The sequence below is a fragment of the Rhamphochromis sp. 'chilingali' genome (assembly GCF_963969265.1).
Source record: "Rhamphochromis sp. 'chilingali' genome assembly, chromosome: 5".
NCBI lineage: Eukaryota > Metazoa > Chordata > Actinopteri > Cichliformes > Cichlidae > Rhamphochromis > Rhamphochromis sp. 'chilingali'.
Window position 1 is genome coordinate 35797366 of NC_137932.1, and position 7165 is coordinate 35804530.

The following is a 7165-nucleotide window of genomic DNA, read 5'->3' on the forward strand; positions in this document are numbered from 1 at the left end:
CAGAGGCGCAAAACACCAGCTACTGGCAGACGGCGTAGTCAGCCAAGATTGCAAGACTAGGCTGACCAACCTGTGCACTGCCTGGATTGACTACAAGAAGGCCTATTACTCAGCGCCCCACATCTGGATCCTGGAATGCCTAGAACTATACAAGGTCAACAGGACCCTAAGAGCCTTTATCAGGAACTCAGTGAGGATATGGTGTACAACACCGGAGGGAAACTTCAAGCCCATTGTACAAGTCACCATCAAGTAAGATGCTCTGTCCCCACAATGATCTCACTGAATGGCATGAACCCCCTCAGTGAGATCATTGACAAGACTGGCTACAGATACTGACTACGGAATGGAGCAGTTGTCAGCCACCTCCTGTACATGGATGACATCAAGCTGTATCCCAAGAGTGAACGAGACATCGATTCACTGATCCACACCACCAGGATATACAGCAATGACATTGGAATGTTATTCAGACTGGAGAAGTGTAGTCAGATGATAACAAAGGGAGGGAAGGTAGTCAGAACTGAGGGGATCAAACTACCAGAAGACAACATTGCAGACATAGAGGACAGCTACAAGTACCTGGGGATCCCACAGGCAAATGGGAACCACGAAGAGGCCGCTAGGAAAGCTGCACCCACCAAGTATCTGCAGAGGGTCAGGCAAGTCCTGAGGAGTCAGCTGAACATTAAATCAAATCAAATCAAATCACTTTTATTGTCACATCACATGTGCAGGTACATTGGTAGAGTACATGTGAGTGAAATTCTTGTGTGCGAGCTTCACAAGCAACAGAGTTGTGCAAAATACAATAATGTAAACAAGCAAAACACAAGAATGGCTACATTTGAAACTAATAAATATATGTACAATATATAATAGTATATGCATTTCTGGATGTGTATACATTAAGAACATGATCCAGGCTATCCACACCTACGCCCTGCCTGTGATCAGATACCCTGCTGGGATAATAAGATGGACAAAGGAGGAGATAAAAGCCACTGACATCAAGACAAGTAAGCTCCGGACCATGCACGGAGGGTTTCACCCCAAGTCCAGCACCCTGAGGCTGTACACTAAGCGGAAGGAAGGAGGCCGGGGACTAGTGAGTGTCAGTACCAGAGTCCAGGATGAAACAACGAACATCCACGAATACATCAGGAAGATGGCCCCAACCGACTGTCTGCTCAGTGAATACCTCAGGCAGCAGAAACCCAAGAAAGAGGAGGAAGAGGAGGAGCCATCATGGAAGGACAAGCAAAGTATATTAATCTGTCCCACTCCCATTTAGCTGGCAACCATAAAAGGAAGTCGAAACATAATTATATTATTCACAAGAACCTAACGCATAATGTAATGCAGTTTGATCACTAAATGCATTCTAGCAAGGACATTGTGGCGGAGGTGTGGTCCCGGGCGCGTCTGCAGGGGAGGAGTGGTGCAGTGGGCTCAACAGGGCGGTGCTGGAGATGCCGGTGAGAACAGCTGATGGCGATTTGGACTGATAATGGTTTCCTTCCCTTTTTATAGTGAGACGGAGAGGAGCGGAAAAAGAGGGAAATCAGCTGGGACCGACAGCTGTTCTCACCGGCATCTCCAGCACCGCCCCGTTGAGCCCACTGCACCACTCCTCTCCTGCAGACGCGCCCGGGACCACACCTCCGCCACAAACATGAAGGCTACCACACATTTTGTATGAGCAAACTGTTCTTATTTGTATGGTATATCATATATTTGTAATTAAATGTGATGGATTTTTTTCCATGCAGTATTTTTATGGGGGCAGTAGCTTAGCACCCTCTATTGATGAGCTGCTACTGGTTTGAACAGGTAAAGATGTGACACCACAGTTCACCAAATAGATGAAAAGGTATAAAATAGTAATATAAAAAAGCATCAGAAGTACAGATAATGTTTTCGGTAGACAAATATAAAGGACTAACTATATTGCAAACATGGACAAAAGTAGCCGGTATTCCACATTATCTACAGGGAGTGCAGAATTATTAGGCAAGTTGTATTTTTGAGGAATAATGTTATTATCGAACAACAACCATGTTCTCAATGAACCCAAAAAACTCATTAATATCAAAGCTGAATGTTTTTGGAAGTAGTTTTTAGTTTGTTTTTAGTTTTAGCTATTTTAGGGGGATATCTGTGTGTGCAGGTGACTATTACTGTGCATAACTATTAGGCAACTTAACAAAAAACAAATATATATCCATTTCAATTATTTATTCTTACCAGTGAAACCAATATAACATCTCCACATTCACAAATATACATTTCTGACATTCAAAAACAAAACAAAAACAAATCAGCGACCAATATAGCCACCTTTCTTTGCAAGGACACTCAAAAGCCTGCCATCCATGGATTCTGTCAGTGTTTTGATCTGTTCACCATCAACATTGCGTGCAGCAGCAACCACAGCCTCCCAGACACTGTTCAGAGAGGTGTACTGTTTTCCCTCCTTGTAAATCTCACATTTGATGATGGACCACAGGTTCTCAATGGGGTTCAGATCAGGTGAACAAGGTGGCCATGTCATTAGTTTTTCTTCTTTTATACCCTTTCTTGCCAGCCACGCTGTGGAGTACTTGGACGCGTGTGATGGAGCATTGTCCTGCATGAAAATCATGTTTTTCTTGAAGGATGCAGACTTCTTCCTGTACCACTGCTTGAAGAAGGTGTCTTCCAGAAACTGGCAGTAGGACTGGGAGTTGAGCTTGACTCCATCCTCAACCAGAAAAGGCCCCACAAGCTCATCTTTGATGATACCAGCCCAAACCAGTACTCCACCTCCACCTTGCTGGCGTCTGAGTCGGACTGGAGCTCTCTGCCCTTTACCAATCCAGCCACGGGCCCATCCATCTGGCCCACCAAGACTCACTCTCATTTCATCAGTCCATAAAACCTTAGAAAATCAGTCTTGAGATATTTCTTGGCCCAGTCTTGACGTTTCAGCTTGTGTGTCTTGTTCAGTGGTGGTCGTCTTTCAGCCTTTCTTACCTTGGCCATGTCTCTGAGTATTGCACACCTTGTGCTTTTGGGCACTCCAGTGATGTTGCAGCTCTGAAATATGGCCAAACTGGTGGCAAGTGGCATCTTGGCAGCTGCACGCTTGACTTTTCTCAGTTCATGGGCAGTTATTTTGCGCCTTGGTTTTTCCACACGCTTCTTGCGACCCTGTTGACTATTTTGAATGAAACGCTTGATTGTTCGATGATCACGCTTCAGAAGCTTTGCAATTTTGAGACTGCTGCATCCCTCTGCAAGATATCTCACTATTTTTGACTTTTCTGAGCCTGTCAAGTCCTTCTTTTGACCCATTTTGCCAAAGGAAAGGACGTTGCCTAATAATTATGCACACCTGATATAGGGTGTTGATGTCATTAGACCACACCCCTTCTCATTACAGAGATGCACATCACCTAATATGCTTAATTGGTAGTAGGCTTTCGAGCCTATACAGCTTGGAGTAAGACAACATGCATGAAGAGGATGATGTGGACAAAATACTCATTTGCCTAATAATTCTGCACTCCCTGTATATTCAATTTGTGACACACCCCCTGGCAACAGCATACAGCTACAGGAAGATATTGGCGTGCAAAGCCTACACCTACAGACTACCAATGCACAACCATGCCAGGTGCATCAACTGCATGTTTGTAACATTTTACAGATATTACTGGGCCACATGTAATGATGGCACTTGGCCAAGCATGAGTAAAATGGAGACTCTTTTAAATATGGGTACATATTACACTCTTAATATGACTGACCTTAATAGTGGATTATGCTCTCTGTGGTACCTTCAGAATTTAGCACACATTGGTGGTTAGTGAATATCATCAACAAGATCATTCAGATAGTCTTCATCAAAACAAGCTGTTATATAACTTTAAATGTGTGTTGTCTAGGAATTGCCAGATTACTGATCAAACACAGCATTACATCTGCATGTATATGTGGTGAAGATAACTGGATGTGTCAGCGAATGATGGATGACCAGGCGTATATGCTGCTTCCCTGAACTCCTATACCATTGGCCCAAACCCCCATCCATCTGAGTCTGCCTGGCTAGTTCATCTGTCAGAGGAAGGCCGTTTTCTGTGCATTTAAGGTTATTTTATTACTTCATTATAAACAAGGATTTGGTATTCCCACCACACTGCGCACCAGTCCAGATAGCTGCAAAACACTCAAATTTAAGTGTAAAAATATATAATTTCCACTCTTTTTGTCTTCCTGGGTTTAAGTTTATTTTTTAGCGAAAACTGTCATTTTTAAATCAAATAGGCATACATATCACCACAATTACTGGAAGAAATGAACGCAATGAGTCCCCTATTTACAAGTGGATGCTGTGTCTGTGATGTGTGTGGGGTTAATATGAGGCAGACTTTTGAGACTGTGATGTGCTTTAGGAAACAACACATGGAGACAAAGACAGGGCCACCGTCATCATTAATCTTAGTCATTGGTTAAGGCTGGCCCAATCTGCCTGACCAGGGCAGTGACAAATGCCACTACTGGACAGGGGCATTGCATCTCCCTGGTTTCATTTCCCGTTAATGTCACATCCATCACAGCCAGCCCTCTCCTGCCATGTCGCAGGAGATGAAACTGGTCATGGATAAGAATTAATTGGAAGGACAAGAGCGAGTTGATTTAGTGGAGCAGTGTCTGGGCTCAGTAAGTCTCCAACTTACAGAGCAATGAAGTTTTGTTTTGTTTTATTTTTGGTATTTGTTATTTGGTTGTTTTTGTGTGTGTGTGTGTGTGTGTGTGGGGGGGGGGGGGGGGGGTCGGGGGGCTTTTGTAGTCATATTTGGTTAGTGTTGGAAATTGAGGAGAAAATCAGCTTTATATTTCATAAAATTCTATTTGTGACTAACTCGGACAAATTCTAAGTAGCCTCTTAATAATAATTTTATAAATAGTTATTCTGTGTGAACCCAGTTGAGGCCAATTTTCAGTGACATACTACTGCCCTCTTGTGATAAAAGTATGAAACCAAGCACAAGATCATCACTGTGTCCTAATGGTATTCCCTTTACTCATCAGAGTAGAAGATTACTCAATTTCAGTTCAGGTAAATTCAATTTAGTTTTACTTGTCAGTGTCACTGTTTTATTTGACATATTTTGTTAGAAACATGAATTACTTCAACATCTTGCTGTTTGCTGCATAACCTTAATGGAACAAGCTTAACCAGAGCCCTGTATTTGAGGAGTTTCTGCTCTTTCATTTGTATAACCTCTCTGTGGGTTTCTCAGATCTAGGAAATATTATAATATGTTTTCCCATCATACCATGCCCCCTGCTGATCTGTGTCCACAATAGCTCTCGGGTGAATCAGGCTGGTCAAACAGTGAACCATGAAGATGTGGGTCACAGCTGTGCCCGCTACCCTGGAAACATCTTCTTGTCAAATCTGCATAAATTATGTAATTTGTTTTTACACAAGAACCAGGATAAATGATTATACAAATTTTTGGATTAAAATATGTGAATACACACACACACACACACACACACATACAATTGATATTCCCACTACAGAACTGAATTGCCTCTGCAGTGGGTGCATATGTTTGAATCTGCAAGGCACATCTTGGAACATATCTGAACATATCTGAATGGGAACATCTTTGTTCTTTGGAGAGTTATGTATGAGTTGTAAGTTGGGGCTTTTAGTCATTTTGAAGGTATTTAAGCATATTTGTGTCCATAAGCCATATTGATTCTGATACTGATAAAAGTACAAGGTAAACTGAGTGAAAGTTCATCCTGGACATAAATACCCTGCATGTATAACTGACTGTGACTGTGACAAATTATTATGATTATTATAATGATTCTGATAATGATCAGAATATGATAATGATTACATTGTTGTAAGGTAACTACAATATTAGTTTAAAAAAATACAACAGATACACATATTTGTAGCTCAAATGTCAGTTAAATCTGTTCAATATCGGAACAATATGAGTATGGCACTTTAGCATTTCCTCACTGGAACCGCACACATGTGCTTTTAGTTAAACTGAATAAATAAAAGTTGGGTTAAGGGCATTAAACTCAGATGCTTCATCAGACTTTAAGACTTTGAGAAATAACTGCACAGTCATCTGCTTGACATTGATATGTGTAAGGGCTTAATGGCATTGACAAGCACATCATATGCCAAATGGAAATTATGTCCTTCAAGTATCTCACAAACTGCAACAGGGAGAGGTAAGCACTGTAGCTCAATGAAGGTAAACAGAGGCCTGTAAGCTAGAGGAGAGTGCTGTGTGGCCTGACAGCAGTATGATTCTACTGACTGATTCGGTGGGGCAGCTCAGCCCCTCAGCCAAGTGCTAAGACATGCCCATCACTATGTGTTACACCGATTAGCGTCACATGCATGATGAGGGAAGAAGAAATTTGTCATCATTTACATCATTCCATGCACATGAAGCTGCAGCCAGTGATGGGTCCAGTGCTTGTCACATCCCAAAGGCAGTTTACAAACCCAGTGGAAGGATTGTGGGGAGGGAGGGAGGGGGGAGTTGTCACCGTAAACAAAAAAAAATTGTTTTCTCAGAAAAAGAATGGAGACTCTTGCTGATCCATCAGGATCCGTCATTATGTGTGATCAGTAAATTGGGGTACATCATGAGACTTAATCTTCACCCAGATGCCATCCACATACCTGAACCAACGACTTGGTGGTGTTCCACTGTGACCAACACCATCCCCACAGATAGAGTGTCCAGGGAAGCAGAAAAGCGTCATATCAAGAAGGCCCTGAGCAAATGTGGTTATTTGGTCAGTGAAAATAAAACCACTCTGTTATATTATAGTGTATACTATATATTGTAAGTTGCTGGACCTCTCTAAGGTCCAAGCTGTTTAAAAGGTGAGGTAACTGTGCTGCTGGGGTTGTGCCAGCTGGTGTCCTTCCTGGGCTCTGGGTCTGTTAGCTGTTCGTAGGTTCCTCTGGTGCTTTAAGCTTCTCATCCTGGCTGTTTGTGCTACTAGGGTGGGTCTGGCATGAGCTTTCTGGCCTCTTTCAGATGTTGGTGGAGGCTTTTGGGCTGTGGTGAAAGCCTTTTTTCACGTTTTCTGGCTCTATGCACTGGTGTGCATTGTGAATCGGTCCTTA